We start from the raw sequence: 20,990 nt of genomic DNA on the forward strand, positions 1-20,990 counted from the left end.
CTGGAAGATCCTTCACAAATACTCAAGAAAATCCTTCTGAGTTGCAGAGCAATGATTGTTGGAAATTTTCACTGTGTAGGTAGCTGCTGATGTTTCCAGTGCTGCAGTGTGTGTGTGTGTGTGTGTGTGTGTGTGTGTAATATGATTGATAAGAGAGCAATAAAAATAACTTCATTTTTAAGCTCACACGAGTAAACCAGCATGCATAGACTTTTACACTCTCCATGGGGTAGTGTGGCCAAGTTGTTATATAAATACCAGATTATTTGACATTTCTATAGCATAAAAATTGAGATATATACTCAGCTATTGGGTTTGAGATTAGGAAGTCTACTAATGTAAACCATTTTTATGCTTACGGATTTATCTATGTCGTTTCACTGATTTTTCACTGAATTCTAAATTTGTGGTGACTCTTGATTTTTGTGAGAACCATGAATTCTTTTTCCAAGATACATATCTTGTATGAAAAGACCCCATACTCCATTTCCATGACTGCAACTACCAAATACAATATATTTTGCAGAATGTTGAGCATTTCTTGAGTGTAAAGACCAGTTTTGCTTCTTAGGTATTGTACAAAATACAAGGCAAAGGTCAAGTCATTTAACCAGAATGAAGTTGTTTATCATTTCTAAGCCTCACTTTCTTCATGTAAAAAATGAAATACATCTCTCTTTTGTCCCACCAGAAGACTGATAACAAGGTCAGATGAGAGAATTTCAGGTTATCCATTAAATTTTTAGGGAAGGTTGCAGAAATCCAGAATCCTGGGAACAGGAGCGATCTCCTCATTTCTCTAGCTTAAATGGCAATTCCTCCTCTCTTTTGTGATTCTACAGCATTTTCCACAGGCACAGACAAAATTATCTGATGTTTGTCTTTTCCTCTGGAATCTGGTGATTTTGTATTTTAAGTCCCCGGCATCTAGTAGACTTCCTGATATGCCAGAGGTCTCAGTTAATGATTGTGAATTGAATTAAGTTTTTGAAAAGAGTTTTATAAACAAAAGGTACTTTGGAATGCCTTCTGTGTAGGGCTCTGCATTGTACAAAGTTCTTTCACATCCATTATTTATTCTCTCTTATTTGATCTTCTCTGCAATCCTGTGAAGGCAGATATTAATATCTTCATTTTGCAGAGAGGACTTAGTGTGAGATAGGTTTTAGGGTAAGAAATGAAAAAACTATTAAGTACCCCTTGCAGTTTATGTGAACTTATGAAAAGGCGTCCCTTGGTTATTAAGTGTAAGATAGTGCCTTTCTGACTGTCAGTTTGACAAAGCAAGGCACACTCTGGGCTCATTTCTTTAGCACCATCGAAAGCTTAATAATCATCTGATATCTACTGCTCTTTAAACATCCAAGCAAATTAATCAGAGATATGAATTCAATAATTTATTGCTGTTCTTTTAGCAAAATCGTCTCTCAGTAAAGTATTTTAATGTGTAGTTCTTGTTTACAACCCCCTTTCTTTACACTGATGGTTTCAACTAATTTTGTATCTCTTTTATCCATAATCACTTTACCTTTAAATGATCTTTTATCTTTCCTGGAAACAGCTGACAATACTGTTTTTCAGTTCTGGATGTTTTCATAATTACATTTTTAGCCTTGAGGGAAAAATTGTATACCTCATCAAATCCTCTGGCTCTGCAACTGAGTAATTTTAACAGCCCTGAATACTGCTTGCTGCTATTATAACTTAATTATGAATTAGGAAAAATAAAACTGCTTTATGACTTCTGACAATGTTAAATTTTGTTTAGATTGAAGCATTTACATAGTGTTTTGATGTTACCACTAAGTCAATAATGTGGACTCCCAGATGTTCACCTCCAATGAGAAGCGTTGGCTCACTGAACCAGTATCAATCAACGTTGATGTGATCACTTCACATCTTCTGGTGCAAAACTATTCCTCAAAGTGACAGCACTTTGCTGGTTTGTTTGTTTGTTTGTTTATTTGACAGTCATTTTTGGTTTGTAAATTCAAGACTCTTCAATAATGTATTTTAGTTGGGCTGTTTTCTTACACTTTGCACATGAGCTGGCTTTGAGGAAGAGGTGCAACTGGGGCTAGCTTAGATAGATCTGCCAAGAAGTTGCAATAATTCTTTCTGGCAAATAAACCACCACAACTAAAACATACAGAAGAGCCTCTGTAAATTTTGATGTCCATCAGACTTCCTTTCCTTTTGCAATGGTCATAATGTATACTGGGCTGATTATTGCGTGAGCCTCGGTCATTTTCCTTCAGAGAGGCACAAAGTGGATATTATAGAAGGTGTTAACTGAAGGAATTCTGACTTCTCATTTACTTATGTGTAAACGCAGAGCCTACGAGACCCTTCACCATCTGATACATGCCCAACTCATGTTCTTAACTCTAACCACTTTTCCCTATAAATCTTATTCTTCAGGAAAATTGGAATACCAGATATCCTATCAACAGCATTTCAAGTGCTGCATAACTGTGTATTTCTTTTGTTTTTTAATGGTATGATTTTTTAGGTAATGTTGGTTTATAACACTGTATATGATTTAGAGGTGCAGATTCACACCACACCTACTATTACCAAAGCAGTCATAATTCTCCTCTATAGACCATTGCGTTCCTTCCACCCCCTGTCTTTATGTTCCTCCCTCTACAGAAATGCCTCATCTAGGGACCTCCCTGGTAGCATAGGGTTTAAGTCTCAGTGCTATCATGCTATTACCACTGTGGCCTGAGTTTGATTCCCAGTCAGTAAGCTAACCCACAAGGAGCAGCAGACCTTTCCTGTCATCCCTGCTGCTCCCCTCAGTAGAGTATTTCAGTAGATCTGCCTGTTGTGCTCCCCACTCTGTCTCTGGTGAATCCTCTCACCCCTGCACCTCTGGCCTGTACTCCAGTTCTTGTATGCATAAATAAAAATAAATCTTAAACCCAGAAATGCCTCACCTAGCATCATATATGAATTTCCAGTCCAAACATCAACTTCACTCTAGTAAAGTAACTTAGATGTTCTTGTGTTAATGATAAATCCTGTGTGAATATAGTATGATTATTTGTTTTCACAATGTCTAATGCAACCACAAGGACCACATTTTGCTACAAGTACATCTTTGTTTCCCTAGTATCCTACAAAATTTGATATGTTTTCATTATCATGTTTTTTAAAAATGTTTTCTAATTTCTCTTGCAAATAATTCTTTGAGTGTGGGTTGTGTGTAATTGTGTTGCTTGATTTGCAAATATTTGTGGCGTCCCAGATATATTTTCATTATTGATTTCAAATTTAATTCATTAGCTGTGAGACAACCTACTTTAATGATTTCAATTTTTTTCAAATTTCTCAAGGCATGTTATGGACTAGCATATGATTTGTTTTGTAATATTCTTTGTGCTCTTGAAAAGAGTAGATAATTTATTGTTGCTATATAGTAGAGTCTGTAAATATCAATCAGGTTGAGTTGATTGATAGTGTTGTTCACATCTTCTATAACCTTACTGATTTTCTTACAACTTAAATCAGTTGCTGAGAGAAGAACATAAAAATTTCCAAATATAAGTATGGGTTTTTGTTTGTATTTCCTTTGTATTTTGTTTGACTCATGAATTTTGAAATTTAGGAATGGAATTCTTTTTTTATTTTGAAATGTTTATCTTTACCACTGACAATATTCCTTATCTTAAAGTTTACTTTGATATTAATAGCTACTCCAGCACCTTTGATTAGTGTTTACATGGTCTGTCTTTCCACATTCTTTTACTTTTCACCTATTATGTATCACTAAATTGAAATGAGTTTATTGCAGCTAATGTGTAGTTGGGATTTGTTTTTCATCCTGACAATCTTGGATTTTCAAATATTCCTGCCATATCTGAATTTGTTCCTGAAACTATTCAAATTGTATTTGGCTTTTTAATATGGATTGTAATATTTTGTTGAAAATTGGACATGAGGTACTGACTAAAAGGCCATCAGCAGAAAATAAGTCTTTAGTGATAATGTTCAAGGTATGCATGGAAGGGAGCACCTTATAGTCCTATGCTTATGTTTCAGTCTCATAGTGATCATGTATCCCTGGGTTGTGACTTTCACATGTCCTTCAGAGTTCCCGTTTTTGTGGGACAAGAAATCTAGAAGGGATTAAATTTGGATATTTTCTTTCCTCCAGGTTGGTTAGGTTCTATTAAACCCCCAATAAGTCAAGTTCTGGTAAAATAGTTCCTTTACAGGGAAACCCTGTAAACAGAATAGGGCCTCCCCGGTGGCACAGCTGTTGAGCACTGGGCTGCGAAGCTACCTGCAGCCTCTGCAGTGCCAGTTCGATCCCTGGCCACCTGTGAGGGTCCCACATGGCACGACAGACCTCTCCTGCCGCCCGCTGCTCCCCTCAGCAGTGTGCTTCGGTCCTTCTGCCTGTTCTTTTCCCCGCTTTTGCTCTGGTGAATTCTCTCACCCTCCCACGCTTCTGACTGTACCCAGTGCTTGTATAAATAAATAAATAAATCTTTAAAAAAAAAAAAAAAGGAAGAAGAGAATAATCATTTCCCCCTTTACCCTGAAGAAGTTGAGGGTTTTTTCTTTTATTCTTTACTATGAGACTCTGATAGGGCTCCTGGAAGTAAAATACGAAAGTGTGAACGTACCCTTAATACTGGGTCCTCTTGGAGTTTCTATTTCTTAGCTTTATCCAAATTGAGCCTCCAGCAATTTGAAAATTACAAATTAATTATTTTTCTGATTCTAGTACTGGCTTCCCTGGAAGTGTCTATTCTAGTAAATGGTAATTCTCTATATGCACGTTCCTCTGTGACTTCAATTCCCTAGTGGATCCAAGAAGAGTTGTTGATTTTCAATCTGTTCAGTTTTTCATTTGCCTTTAAGAAAAATGATGACTACCAAGCTCCTTACATGCCAAACTGAAACAGGAAGTCAATTTCTAATTTTTAATTGCAATATTAGATTACTTATATTTATTGCAATTTCAGTCTACCATCTTGCTATTTGTTTATATGCCCTGTATTTTCATTGCTCTTTCCTTCCTGTTATTTTTTACTTTATTTTTGATTGATTATTTTTTAACATTCTATTATCTTGAGTGTTCTTTTACCTTATTAGCTCTACCTCTATATATTTAATGCAGTTGTTCTAAGGTTTATAGCATGCTGTTAACCTAGTACAGTTTAACTTCTGATAAAATAACACCATTATACTTTTCAATAAACAATGTAAGAAACTCACAACAGCAAGTCTGACTTTTTGTTATATATGTTGTCCCAGATTAAATTAACTATGGAAAGATCCATGTAATTTTAGTGGTAGAGAGTGACTTTATAAAATGGAACAGGTACTCTAAAATAATAAAAGAGTATACAGAAATCTAGTACTTACATTTAAATGTAGAATGTTATAAAATTTTTGTAGAACACATAAATAATATATTACAGAATATAGAGCCCACATGTACATCATCATTTAATTATATGACTAGTAGTTTCATAATTTCTTCACTTAAATTTAATTCAACATATATATCACACAAGCATTTTTAAATGTTAGTTTTCTGTTTCAGTGAAATAGTATTTTATCACTCTAAAGCATTATTTGCATTCCCAATGTCATTTTTCTAGGATATTATTCATCTTAAAAACAGAAGGTTCTTTTTTTTTTTTTTTTTTTAAAGATTTATTTATTTATTTATACAAGCACTGGGTACAGTCAGAAGCACGGGAGCGTGAGAGGATTCACCAGAGCCAGAGCGAGGAGCAGACCAGGCAGACTGATGAAACACACTGCTGAGGGGAGCAGTGGGCACGGCAGGAGAGGTCTGTGTGCATGTGGGACCCTCGATGGAGGCCGGGATTCGAACCGGCGCTGCAGAGGCTGCGGGAAGCTTTGCAGCCCGGTGCTCAACTGCTGCGCCACCAGGGGTTGCCCAAAAAACAGAAGATTCTTACCATGTAAAGTCAATGTAAATTTTCCTAGGCAATTTTGCATTCAGAGTGCATGGGAAAAAAATTTAAGATCAACTTTTAACTTACATCTCAGTCTAAAGTAGCTTGATTAAATCTCATTGAATAAGAATGACATTCTTTCCATAAATTTAAGAAAATGTCTCCAAAATTCCAATCTGCATTTTATCCTGTGGACATTTTCTGTGACATTAAATCAAAACATTAAAATTGCATTCCTTCTATGTCCTCTTATGCTAATGTGGTGTTGTTTTTTATCTGCAATCTTGATTTTCTTTCTCCAAGCATAGAAACTCCAAGCATTTAAACTTTGTTTAAATGTTTTCTGAGAAATACTTAATTTTATAAGAAAAGGATGAAATAAAGTTATATGAATATAAAGAATATAGGTAAAAAAAGAATTTGAATGCTTAATGATATACAAATGTAAATTAATCGTGAAAACAATACAAAAATATTTTTAAAAATTTCAAATGGAGTTATAAAATTCAAGATTTGGAGTTGCTGACTGTCTTAAACAGTGTTGTCAATGAATTGTATAAAAGGCCAAACAACAAAACAACTTTTTCCTTCTTTCTTAGATTGAAGAAAGATAATTCACTAAATGTCACACTGTAATCTAAGGCTACAGCCTGGTTTTCACTTTTTCCACAAATTCTTCTGCCTTTCTCTTTGGTTGTATGACATCCTCAGAGCATTTCTGGTTAATCCCTATAATGTGAGACAATGCTGAGCTTTTCAGAGCTGGTCAGTTTTGCTTTTAAAAGGTTCCAATTTTATCAGTGTGTTTTGAAAAGAGACTTTCAACAAATCCCGGGTCACTACATATTTGTACCCTGCAAACTTGGGGGGGCCCTGAGCTTTGTTACAGATTTTTTTTTTCATGCTGAGCAGTCTTTTACTGTCCCCTCAATTACTTTATCCAAATTTTCATGGTTTGCCCTTAACCTCTAAAATCCCACCCTCCAATGTTTTCTATCCAGAAGCTGCTCTTTCAAATTTTACAAAAAAAATTAAGCTTACACAAACATACCTAGAGCTACATCCATCTTTATCTTCTCTTTTCTGACCCCTTGCTCTATTTAATGATAATTCTCTCTACTTAGACATCATATACCCCTTCCCCTCTCCTCAGAACGTTTCCCTCCTATCTTTATTAACCTTACTATTGTTGTATTATTAAGATGTTTCTAGATTTTTTTGACTAACTTTGAGTAATGTTGTTCACTAAGATCATCCCACAGACAACCTCCCCACTGTTGGAGAAAAAAAAAGCAGCTTCAAAGCACTTTTGTACCAGCCCCCTCCCTGGGCCTTTAGTTTTTCTCCCCAAGTGGCTGTTTCTCACCTCCTGCCTCATGCATGACCACTTCTTCCATAGTAGCTGCACTGTCATGCTTTTTAGAGAAGTCTCAAACCATTTGGTGGTTCAAGTCCCAGAAAGACATTGTTATAGGACCCTCTCCTCCCCCTCACTGCCTCCTGAAGGAAGGGGTTATCAACTCGGGACGCATGAGATGTTTCTTGAACTGGCTTGTCCACTGCTTTCTGGAAAACAGCACTCAGCTCATTGTGCCTCATTCACCCAGAAACCAAGTCTCCACGTCTTCTGTCATCATTTCTGCCATCCCTCAACCTTGGTTTATGAGCATATCCACTAATGTGACTTGATTCCCCACACTTCTTTGCCTCCTTATACACTTGCTTCATCTTTTCTGTAGATATTCTTTGGACTTTCCCTTCATATTTTAGTTGAAACCTGATTATCCCCTGAAAACATTACTTCCTCTGAAGCTCTCTAAGAACTGCTTTTCCAGGTCCCTAGGTGCCATAGTGGGTGTAAGTGTCTTTCACTTAAGTTTTCTACCATCCAGCTATTGCATGCACATATTTTGCTTTTCTGCCTGTTACAATAGATGAATCCTCCTTACTCTACAGAAAGTCAACTCCCATTTGTACACAGATTCAATTCCATGTTGGTGTAAAGCTCCATCATGAAAGGACTTCAACAATTTCCCCTTTTTCTCTTCTGTTTTTTTTTTTTTTTTTTTCCCCTTCCTTCTGGACTATTCTCCCCAGACACCAACATGCTGTTTTCTCTCAATCAAGGAAATAGTCAACTTTATCCTGACTTTACTTTTCTCACAGCTACCACCCCATTTCCTTATTTTCCTTTATGGTGAAGGTATCCATAAAGGGTACCAGAAAGTGGGTCCTCATGTAATATTTTTGTTTAATGTTGTTGATGAGAAAAAAGGAACTAGAGACACTGCTGAAGTGATGTCATTGGAGTTATTGGAATCTGGCTTCATTATAGGTTTTTTCACTTAAAGTTGCAATTTTTAAGAACTAACTGAATGCTTTTTCCAATTGTCCTCCTCCTTTTGCTCTGTCCTCCCCAATTTTTCTTCTGTTAACATTTTCTTTCATTGTACTTTCCACCAAACAAAAAGTTAAAATAATAGTATGTTGAGTGAAATCAGTCAAAAAGTGAAAGACAGATTTTGGATGGTCTCACTCGTCTGCGGAATATAGATACCCAAGAAACAATTGCATGCAAACGATAGAAGAAATAAAAATTTTAACTCAGCAAAAAGATGATAATGGTTACCAGATGAAATAGAGAGAAGGTGAAGGGGATGGAGGAGGAGGCAGATGGGATATGGGCCTACGTGGTTTGGTGGAGGGAATAATAAAAAGAAAAAGGACAGGCATACTGTAGAATTTCCAAATTTTGTGAGTAAAAATAAAAAATGGTGAACATGAACAACACATACTGTGAATTTACTATAATTGGGGATAGAGGTGGGAGAGGAAGAATGACTTCCTTTGTGAAGACAATTATTTTTGCATTTGTTTATATATTTACTTTTGTTTTTTTTAGGTTCAAACTATAATGGTATTATGAAGCTGAAATCTTTGTGTGAATTTATCATTAGACATTTCCCTTCATTTTTATGAAAATGATAAAATATTATGATAAAAATTCAATTATTAAAAATTATAATAACAATATACTTTAATATATTATGATGTAGTGAAAAGTGGATTTATAACAATTCAGGTGAAAGAAAACAAAAGGCTCACTATGTTTCTGAAAAGATAATTGTATAAGAAGTTTCTTATTTATCTAATACCCAGACTTAGCCATTTGTTTACAAATTCACTCTGATTGCTTTATTCTATTTTTTCTCTCTTTTCTCTATCTTGCTCTCTCAGATCTATTGTTCTATCTGCCTGTCTGTCTAAATATTTGCATCTTCTGAGTCATCTGAAAATGAATTGGAGACACTATATCCCTTATCTGTAAACACTTTAGTGTGTATTTTTTAAGAGCAATGCATTCTTTTTCATAACGACAATAAAGTTATCACAATAAGAAAATTAAACATTGACAGAACACTATTATCCAAGATCACCTATTTCCTCAGATGTCTCAGTACAGTCCAGGATTAAATTGCACTTATTATCATTTCTCATTAGTAGACTTTAATCTGGAACCATCCCTCAGACCATCCCATCTGTTTTGTGCTTAGCTACCTTCTTTCCTCTTTAAACACTTTAGTGATTTCAACGAGAATTTGTACTATCCTCCATTTTTATATGATAATTTTTAAGTATCCCTTGAGCCTTCTTATTTCTTTTGAGCAATAAATTTGTGTATCCAAATGCCTAATTGAGAGTTCAATATTTACAGGACAAATGTCCAAAACTGACTGTCTTTTCTCTCTGGTCTTAATTCTTTCATTGTAAGTTCTTATATTGTAAGTTTTGTCTTAAATTGCTGGCATTCAAGGAAGAAATTAGGGAACCATCCTGGAGTTGCCCCTAGTCTCTATACCCATTTAGTTACAAGATCTGGTTAATTCTATCTCTTTGACAGATCTTATTCCCCCCTTTCACTTTTCACAATACTACCTTTAATCAGATCCCCACCTTCTCATCAAGAACCACCCTCACTTCCTGTTTTGAAAGCTTCACTGCTGCTAAAATGAATCCAGAAGATGTTCAAACCATATATTTGTCAACAAAGCTAGTCAGCAAAATAATTTACTAATGAAAATGTTTTTACTTTAGTAGAACATTATTATTTTACAACAAAGAGAACAAATTTCTAAATTTAAATATAGACAGTCTAGGAAACTGAATTTCTACTCTTCACATTTCTAAGAACAAATTTACATTTGATTCTCTTTCACGAAATTGAGCAATTATGCTAAAATATCTAATATTTGAATGTTTTCCAGAAAATTAGTTCATTTAATTCTTAAGTAAAGATACTTTTCATGTTTAAGCTATGTTTAGTGTTATTTGTTCTAACTATAAAATATAATTATTCTAATGTGCTTCCTGTGAGAAAATAATATAATCCTTTCAAGAAGGTTTCTTTCGCAGCATGAATAAAATAACCAAAAAAGCAAATTCTAGGAAAACAGAGCCCAGGATGAAATTTTTTTCTTTATGTTTCCCTAAGAAAATAATCCTTATACTGAAATAATTTTTCTCAAAAATTTGCAAGGTTTTGTTTTTCCTTTCTTCTAGATTTTTTTTTCTATTTTTCAAAAGTAAATTAGAGTAGCATCAAATATACTGGTGAAAAAATGACAAATTGTCTTAAGAAATTAGTTTTGGTACCCAGAATGGGAAAATCCCTAGAGAAGAAACTTGATTAGTGATTGCCAGGGCTAGAGGGTAGAAGGAATTGGCAATGACTGCTAGTGAATGAAATATTCTAGAATTGGACAGTGGTGGTGGCTGAAGCTTTCTGAAAATAACTAAAAATACTGGCTTAGACAATTTAAAAGGGTGAGTTTTATGGTATGTAATTGAAATCTAAATTAAAAAAATGAATTTTGGTATCAGAATTGTTAGGCTATGTTGAATTCTAAAAGAACCTTGGGGTTCTGTTAGCCTGACAATCCATTCAGCAATGGAGAACTGCTCCTCTGAGAACCTTTGTCTGGGTACAAAGGCACTGTGTGGGTTTGACAATCTTATAGGGAGTAGGGTGTTGTTTACTGATACTTTCCTCCAGTTTTATTGAGATATAATTAAGATATATTGCATTTAATATCATATAGACTATGTAAAATTTAACATAGTATAATACAATATTGATTTACTATGTGCATATATTGTTAAATGATTGTCACAGTAAGTTTAATTAAAATCCACCATTTCACACAGTTATAATTTTTTTATTATGAGACTATTTAAGATCAATAAATATCCTGAGGAATCTGAGATTAAGAGAGGCAGGAGAGAAAGGATCAAGGCGATATGAGGGATAAAAAAGCAGAATTATAATAAAGAAAAAATATAAATCAAGCAACCATAAACCAGAGACACACTGAGGGGGATGGGGGGAGAAGAGGAGAGGAGGGATTAGGGCCAAAATAAGGGGTGGGGTGGGTATTATATGTGGAATATAACCAAAATGAAAATGAATACATTGTGTAAAATGAAAAATGATGTAAGAATTATATAAAATAAAATATTTTAAAAACTAATTATTGAAAAAAAATCCTTAATTCCTGTGTTTTACAAAACATCACCTTCTGAGTGAGACACAGTTATAAACAGATAGTAGCCCATGCCTGCCCACTTCTTTTTTTTTTTTTTAAAGATTTATTTATTTATTTATACAAGCACTGGGTACAGTCAGAAGCATGGGAGGGTAAGAAAATTCACCAGAGCCAGAGCGGGGAGCAGAACAGGCAGACTGACGAAATACACTGCTGAGGGGAGCTGCGGGCGTGGCAGGAGAGGTCTGCGCACCATGTGGGACCCTCGCTGACCTGCTGGGGATCGAACCGGCGCTGCAGAGGCTGCGGGCAGCTTTGCAGCCCAGCGCTCTACCACTGCACCACCCTTTTGCTTTCTTAGTATAGACTTCTTTGTTCATGTTTAAGGACCTACCAGCAAAATTCTTTAAGGGCACAATGTTGCTAGAAATATAATTCTAAACCAACAAATAATACAATATTTACTCTCTTAGTAACTTTCAAATATATATTATTTTGAATATATTCACCATTATACCCCCAGAACTTATATACCTATTAACTGGAAGTTTGTAACTTTGGACCCACCCCCATCTACCACATCTCATTTAATTTAATTGTTTACCAGTATTTTGACCCCCATGACAAACATATTCAATTCCTTCATTTATCAAGTTGAGATAATCATAAACAGCAAGAGAATTAGAATTCCGAGTTATTAAAGTCTGTATGAGATTGATTGAAATCATAAGCTAATTATATCCCAGATGAAGTGAGTAATAAACAGTTAATCATTCTTCAGAAATCCTATAATTGTTTAACCTCTGGGGAATGTTACAAAATGGCATATATGTTCATTTTCATGAATCACTAGAGCAATTTTTAATGACAATCATGTATGTTTTTCTAGAGGACTTAATCTCTATAAACCATATTTTTTTTCTTTCAAGTGACATCTTGTGGGACTTTTCTTCATATAAAAAGTCTAGCCTATACAGGAACACATTATGGAAGTGAGTATTCATTTGCTAAGTTAGTTTATCATAGTTTATTTTTTTTGAAGTCAATTTCTTTAGGACATTTTAAATATGCCTGGTCTTTCTTCAGAAACTCATCTAGTGTACAGAGAGGTGAGGAAGTGTTTAACCCTGGGAATTCCCATTGACTTCAAAGAGAATTGTTCTGAAATGCCATGACCCATTTTACCACCCAAAGTAGATATAAAAACATTTCAAATGAAGAATGTCAAACATAATGCTTTCCCTGAAATCTTAGTCTTTTATGTTTGACAAATTAAGGAATCTCACAGTATATTGAAATTTGTTTTATAGCCCCCTGTACTCCTCACACATCTCTGACTCAAAATAGCCTTTAAAACATGTATTGTCTTTCCAGACATGGTTATAGTCAACCACTATTCCTTCCTAATTTATGTTTGATGAATTAAAATAGTATCTGTTGAGTTATTTGCTGCTAACATCTAATGAGGCAAAGAACATAATGTAAATTTTTAGTTAAAAATTTAGTATTTTAAATGTACCTTTAGTTCAAATAGAGATAAAGAGGGGGAATTTGATATTGAAGCAAAACAACTTTGGCATCCCATGACATTTCTTGCTTTTAATTAAAAAGCAGTTACAAATAACTTATCAGTTTTCAGTTGAATTAGGTTATCAGGAATATGGCAGGTGTTGGACACACAGTGGCAATACAATATCAAGGTATATAGTATATATGTATATATAGTATATATGTAGATATTTCAGGATTTAAGTGGACTTCTCTGCATATAATTATTTTTAGTACCACTTCTTGTCAAAATTACTTAACATTGTGCTCAGAACCCAAATGACTCTTAATAAATGATTGTTTATCAAGTGCAAGTTCATCAAGAAGAGTCTTTTGAAAATGAAATAAATGTTCAACAAAAGGAAACCAACACATAAATGCTGAGTACAGAGGAAATCTCTGAATTGTGAAAATGTGACACAGCAGGTGGTTTTTACCTTTTGACCTTCAATGATTCCAGTCACTGGAATTAACAGGTTGGGTTTTTGCTGAGCACAAAGCAATTTCTGTGGCAACTTTTTACATAGGGCCAAAGAGCAAACTAAAAAGCAGAAAATGACTTTGTGCAATTTTCTGAGCAGCGCAAAGACATCATTGAATTGTTTCTCTTTGTACAGTATAGGAAATGTTTTGCTTCATTGTGACTCATAGAATAGACTTTCTAATTGTTCAGTCAGCAACTGAGGGTATTTGTCATACTTTTCCAGGACTTCTTGCTTTATTAATGGATAATACTAGAATATCCAGCAACACTTTTACCTTCTAATTTCAGAAGAGTTCATTTGTATTTTTGAAGATTCAGTACCAAGGGCTTTCCTATATCCTGTGGGTATTAAAATGTTCAATGAGGGGCATACCTGGTGGTGCAAGGGGTTAAGTCTCAGCACTCTGAAGCTATCTGCAGACACTGCAGCACCTGTTCGAACCCTGGCCAGGGAGGTGACCCATATGGCTCAGCAGACCTCTTCTGTCTCGCCTGCTGCTCCCCTCAGCAGGGTATTCAGTCAGTCCACCTGTTCTGTTCCCCACTGTGTCTCTGGTGAATTCTCTCACCGCCCCCCATATCCTGTACCCCAGCTCTTGTATGCATAAATAAATACAAATAAATCTTTAAAATGTGCAGTGACCTAGTGAAAAGCCATGTGTTTATTTAGGACATTACAGTTATACTAGTTAATATTTAATTCAGTGCTAGCTTTTGTTATTTAGAAGAAGTGAAAACAAACTAGAGAGAAAAGATTCATAAAAAAAGACTATGTGAAAGGTGCAGGGGGATGCAGTTACACACATGATTTCAGCATGAGAGATGTGACTGCACAGTTAGCTCAGAGAATATAGCATGTTCAAGGCATGGAGCAGTCCCAGGGCTTTCCAAGCAGTGGCAAGATTTGAAATGGATATGAATAGATGGACTAATTGGATTGGTAAGGGGGAGAGAAAAGAAAACAATTTGTCCAGGTATAAAGAGTGGAAGTTAATGTGGGTGAGGTCTCGGAGATCATGGGGTTCAACCCTCTAAGTGGTTCATGAACTTCCTGTACTTCTGTGATCAATTTTGCAGTTGTTTTATTTTAAAAATGACCTTTAGAGCCTCCATTCAAGTCCAATCAGTCAAAAACTGCCATTGATTTCTCTTTTGAAATGTCTATCCATCCTTTCCTTCCAGTTCTTCAATGCCACCGGGCTTCTCTGTGTCTCTCTTCTGTGTGGCTTATTCCAACAGCTTCTTGACAGGTTTCTTGCCGCCGATGCATCTGCCTCAAATTTATCCTGCACACTATAATATACATCAGATAAATAGTCTTATAATGACTCTCTTCATCATATCATCAACCATAGTTTATAGAATTGTCTTAAAAGCCTAACCTGTCATTTTAGGCTCTCAAGATGCTGCAAAGCTGCAATTTCCCCATCACCTCCCCCACTCCATAGGAACACTCTTCCATAGAAAGGCTAATCTGTATTTTTCTCTAAACATGTCCATTGCAGACTGGGTGATTTTCCTCATGCTATAAATGCATTCCTGAAATGCACGCTAATCTTTCTTTATCACAAAAAAGTCATATCCAGTTTTGAAGGAACAGATATTTTTCTCCATGAAATCATCCTATGCCAGTTATAGTGAATCTCATTTTTCTTAAGTCTTCCAATGCTATTTCATTTGCTTACTTACTTATGTGTATATATAATTAACTTTATCCTGGCTCTGTATAATCTCCTTCAGTATAAGTACTGAATATCAATAATATTTAACTATTGTACAATGTCTAAACTCTGTATATAGTAAGTACTTAACTAAATATGAGGTTATAAATCAAGTGGATAATAAGGTCAGATTTTCTAAGATGGAACCAAATTTGGGAAACTTTGGAAATTTATTTTTATTATAGATACATGAACAAGCAAAAGACAGTGCTTCTAAAATTTTGACTTTAAGTCCACAAACTTAACAATAAATGCCTTATTTTTCACCATCCAAAATTATATAATGAAAATATAGTCAACCAGAAATGGGAGATAGAATTTTAATTCTTATCATTCAAAGCAAACAAATTCTCTTTTATTGCTACAATTTCCCCCCTCCTCATACCTTTTCATATGACCTCTGTGAATAAGAGAAGCTCTTAATGAAGATAGCATTTATTTTCTTTCTTTCCACACAGTCATTTTGGGATAATGATCATGCAATAGTTTGGGTTTTCTTGTTATCTGAAATTAAATTCTATAATTCATTAATTTACTCATTCAAAATTTATAGAGTATCTGTTATTAGAGGCCAAAGTCCATGGGAGGGGATGGAAATACAGGAAGGGGGTAAATTGGACATGATGCTTGTTCTGGTGGAATTTATCACAGCATTTAATCAAATAACTGTTTGACCATCATGGCATCTAATTTATTTATACGTTTAAACATAAAGTCTGCTGTTTGTTTACTTAATGATATAACTTATCATATTTTGTATAGAATGGACCAGAAATCATAATTGTAATTGTTAAAATGTAACTCCCAATGATAAAAATAATGTAATGGTCCTTTCCTGGAAGAATCAATTTTTCTTCTTTTTCTTTCTTTCAAAATTCTACCAGGGTGTAGTGAAATATGCAATACTTGAATGACTCAAAGAAATTAAAGACTGACCCATAAGAATATTGCTACCTACATTAGTCAAACTTCTGTTCCTAATCTGTTGAACCAGTTTAAAATATTTAAGTAAGTGTGCATTGTGTCTCTAATTGGATTAGACTTTTCTATATTACAAGTTATATTCTTTCATAAATTTTTAAGTTTGGGACTATGTAAATCTCTCTTTTTTCCCTACCTATCCATCTTTTATGTAATCTTCTAGGCTAAAAAAAAAAAAACAAAACAAAAACCACAACACAGTAGAGCAAATGACTACATACTGTTTGTTCATTCATAGTTTCACGGCTATACCTTTTTCTTAGCCAATCAAATTGTAGGATTTTTGAAGGAAGACACCTCCCCCGCCCCTTGATCAAAAAAATTTTCCTTTTTGACTAATAGTTGTTTACACAACAAGAGGTCAATGCATAATTCATTCACAACAAAGAGGAATAGCTTGATTAAATACACTAATGATTATGCTTCTTCTAGTATACTAAACAGGGAAGAACAGAGCAAGCAAACAAGTGAAGATTAGAATGAATTTCTAATAATAACAACAATTATTAAAGGAAGTCATCCTTAATGGAAGGGATTTATCTTTTTCCTTGATACAGTGATAATCAAGGGTTTCAGTGAAAAGAATTTTGCTAAATTGAAGGAATTGACTAAAGGGGGAATTTCTAGAAAACCAATTTGGTTTGAAAATTAAATATCATTTTCTTGCCTTCACAAATATATGTATTTCTTTAATTATCTGACTTCAATATGGGAAAAGCTTTTTGTTACACAGCTGATCAATTTTAGCATGTATCTAGAGGGAGGTGGCATAGCAAAGTAAGCTGACATTGAGACTTATGGGCACAGATCCAGACTTACCTGCCGGAAACACACACTTTAAAGAATGCCCAACCTCACCAGCTATAACAAATTTGAAATTAATTTAATAGCTACATAGAAGCTTAAAGTAAAGCTGATTTAAAAAAAAAAACCCAACTAAAAAACACTAGGCTGGAACTTCAAGTTTTCTTTACTGAATTCATTTGTGAATCTTGGAAAACAGTTTAATGATATTCATTTTTTCTTTTTCATTTCTTTCCCATTTTATTTCCCGTAACATGGCATAAAAAATAAATAATGTGGGACCTCCCCTGGTGGCGCAGCGATTGAGCGCTGGGCTGTGAAGCTGCCCACAGCCTCTGCAGCACTGGTTCGATCCCTGGCCATCAGCAAGGGTCCCACATGGCGCACAGACCTCTCCTGCCGCCCGCTGCTCCCCTCAGCAGTGTACTTCGGTCCTTCTGCCTGATCTGCTCCCCGCTCTGGCTCTGGTGAATTCTCTCACCCTCCCACGCTTTTGACTGTATCCAGTGCTTGTATGTCTAAATAAATAAATAAATAAATAAATAAATAAATACGGCTTTAAATAAATAAATAAATAATGTGAACATGAAGAAGTATGCTAAACTATCTTACCAAAATTTTACAAACTGCCCATACTCATCAAGGTAATTGAAAGATTTTATTTGTGGACTCCAGACACTAAAAAAAAAAAAAATAGAATCTGTATTAGTTTTTAATACATAATGTATTTTCTAAACATAACACACATTGTCTTCCAAGTATAAATGCCTTGTCTGCAAACCATACAGCGGTCTTCTGGTTTGTGATTATTTTACAGCACCTTAATTAGTATGATCTGTTGAAAGCCTAGTCTTGGTTAATATTTATACAGATGTCTATGCTTAGCAGCCACCCAGTTGTGAACAAACGTAAATGAACCTTTGGTAAACCGTGTGTAATATGGTCATTCATTTTGCATGCACTCAAACCATTTTGCAGCATCACTGCATACATTATTTATAACTCTCTCCTATGCCTTGCTGATTTGAAATGAGCTCAGAGTCAACTGTTTACAGGCTAAATCTCTTAATATATGCTCTTGTAATAGAAAGGATGGAATAAGGCTGACAAGGCCTTGCTAAGCAATAATCAGTGATAACTTCAATGATGACATGTTCAGGAACAGCTTTCCTGAAGTGCTGGTCATCAGCTCTTAATGTAGACAGCATTTATGTCATTGGTGAAGTTTTGAGGTTTGTCTCCAGGGCAAACTTCACTTGAAACTGGGGAGTTCTAGACATTGGGGGACCAGGGAGAGAGTTTGTCTACCCATATGAATGCTTCCCCTTGGCAGTCTTTGCCGGAGGCTGTCATAGAGGATTCATTTCAAGGATGTTACCTGTAGCCACCAACTGCTCTGGTTCTGGGTCTGGAGTTTAATTTTAGTTCTGCACTTAAAAAATAATTGTAAACTAGATGATGACTTTTGGTTAGTATTATGGTTTTATTTTTGGCTGAGATTAATAAATGCTATATATGTGTTTGTGTGTACATGGTGTGTGTGTGGAGACAGGTAGGTTCATTCATTTTGAAATCTGAAGCTGTCAGTGCTTCCCTTAACATGAAAGGCTATGGGTGGGGGAGCGTGTTTGCTACTGGCAGTACTTTTTTTTTTTTAGAAATAATCTTTTCTGGGTCAGTTGAATACGTCTCTTTTGTCTTCTGTAGGTAATGTATTTTTTCTCCCCCTCTCACAATGTGCTCTTTCACCCCATCATAGAAATTTGGGAAAATGGAAATGAAGCAAAGGTGCAGAAGAGACAAGGGCAATGTCATCCGAGGCTATTAGTAATAAAAGGCTGAAGAACAGCCCTCCAAAGTATTTTGCATTTAACTATAACCTGATGTAGAATTTATAAATGCAGTAAAAATATACTCTAACAGAAGGTGGCTTTCAACTGGGTGTGTGTGTGTGTGCACACTTGTATCTTAGGGATCATTCATTAACATTTGAATTAATATTTTACATTTCCATTTAAAATTATTTCCATTTATGGAAATTTGAATCGTGCTTTCTTCCTTCCATAGACTCTATGTCCATTTTGAACTCCTTTAAACTGGCTTTTGAATACAAATAACAATCATAGGACGCACCATTTTTACATCTCAATTTCTGAGATTTCTGAATTCTTTTAATTATGCAACACTATATAAGCTGTGAAAGGGAAAACTTACTGCACGTACTTAATCTCTGCATTTATTGTAGGGATAAAAAAATATACAATTCCATAGATTACTCCTTATGTCCCCAAGATATAAGAAGCATGATATTATAAAATTCTAGATTGATGTCTGATTACAAAGCAGGAGGCCAACTGTGGGCATGGTGCTGGTGCCTGCTGGAAGCAAATGTCCTGGTCCTTCTCCCGGTTCTGCTGGTCAAGGTGCGTGACTTGCTGGAGTGCTGGGAGCAGACAGTGTTCTGATTCCTGCTGGTTTCCAGTGCAGGGACGGCTCTCAAAACAGGATACATCACGTCCCAGCAGATCCCGATGATACAGCACTACTTTGAAATTGTGCAGTGACCAAGATATGACCCATCAGAACTAACTTTATGAATGTAAAGATTAAAATTCATGGGCAGAACAGGAAGATAATTCTGCCTCACATGTTGTGTTTTTTATTTTTAACGGGCTCTTAAATAGTTTTTGTGTATTTTAACAAAGTATTTGGATAGCAGAATTTTCTTAATATTTGTCACTATTACACTATTAGCTATTGGAAAGCTTTTCTTTTTCTTTTTTTTTTTAATTATTTTAACTTTTTTTTTTTTTGAAAGCTTTTCTTTTTTTTTTTTTTTTTTTTTAAGATTTATTTATTTTTATTTATTTATTTATACAATCACTGGGTACAGTCAGAAGTGCAAGAGGGTGAGAGAATTCACCAGAGTCAGAGCAGGGAGCAGAACAGGCAGAAGGACCGAAGTACACTGCTGAGGGGAGCAGCGGGCGGCAGGAGAGGTCTGCGCGCCATGTGGGACCCTCCTCCGGTGGCCGGGGAGCAGCCGAGGATCGAACTGGTGCCACAGAGGTCGTGGGCGGTTTCGCAACCCAGCGCTCAACCGCTGCGCCACCGGGGAGGCCCATTGGAAAGCTTTTCTTATTGTAATTTTGAGTACACTGTAATTGCCTTCCATTTCTAAACCAGAAGTCATTAGTTGTGTTTTATTGTTCTTGCTATTGAATGGCACATACATCTGCCTGGATCTATTTCTACCCTTTTTTTTTTTTTTTTTTTAAAGATTTCATTTATTTTTATACAAGAATCAGGGTACAGGCCAGATGCGCTGGAGGGTGAGAGGATTCACCAGAGACAGAGCGGGGAACAGAACAGGCAGACTGATGAAATACACTGCTGAGGGGAGCAGCGGGCGTTACAGGAGAAGTCTGCTGCGCCATGTGGGACCCTCACCTGCTGGCCGGGATCGAACCTGCACTGCAGAGGCCACGGACAACTTCACAGTGTTGTGCTCAACCACCTGCACCACCAGGAAGGCCCTATTTCTACTCTTGACCAAAGTTTTGTAAGAAACAAGAAATGGGGCACGAGGGTGGGAGGGAGGATATTTTATTGAGAATTATTTACAAAAGACTATCCGTAAATTTGCACATAGGAGTACAGTTTTAGCTATCTGGACCCTAACAGCTTTGATTTAAAACTATTGAAGTGTTTCTTAACAGTGAACAAGACCTTCCTATAGTTAAAATAAGGGACATTTTATCTTTTAAATGTTTAATTCTTATGTGGACTCACTTCCAGAAAACTTTGATGATTTTTGTGATGAAAGGTGTTAAAATAGTACTATTAAATGTTATTTATGTACTGTAGGTTTTTTAAAAGTCTATCAGTTGCATCTAAGAACCATTATTAATAATATACTTCCTTAAACTTCATGATTGTACTGGGTGCTGCAAATACATTTCAC

Source organism: Talpa occidentalis, unplaced genomic scaffold, assembly GCF_014898055.3.
Source record: "Talpa occidentalis isolate TD23 unplaced genomic scaffold, MPIMG_talOcc4v2.1 talOcc4.4, whole genome shotgun sequence".
NCBI classification, from domain to species: Eukaryota; Metazoa; Chordata; class Mammalia; order Eulipotyphla; family Talpidae; genus Talpa; species Talpa occidentalis.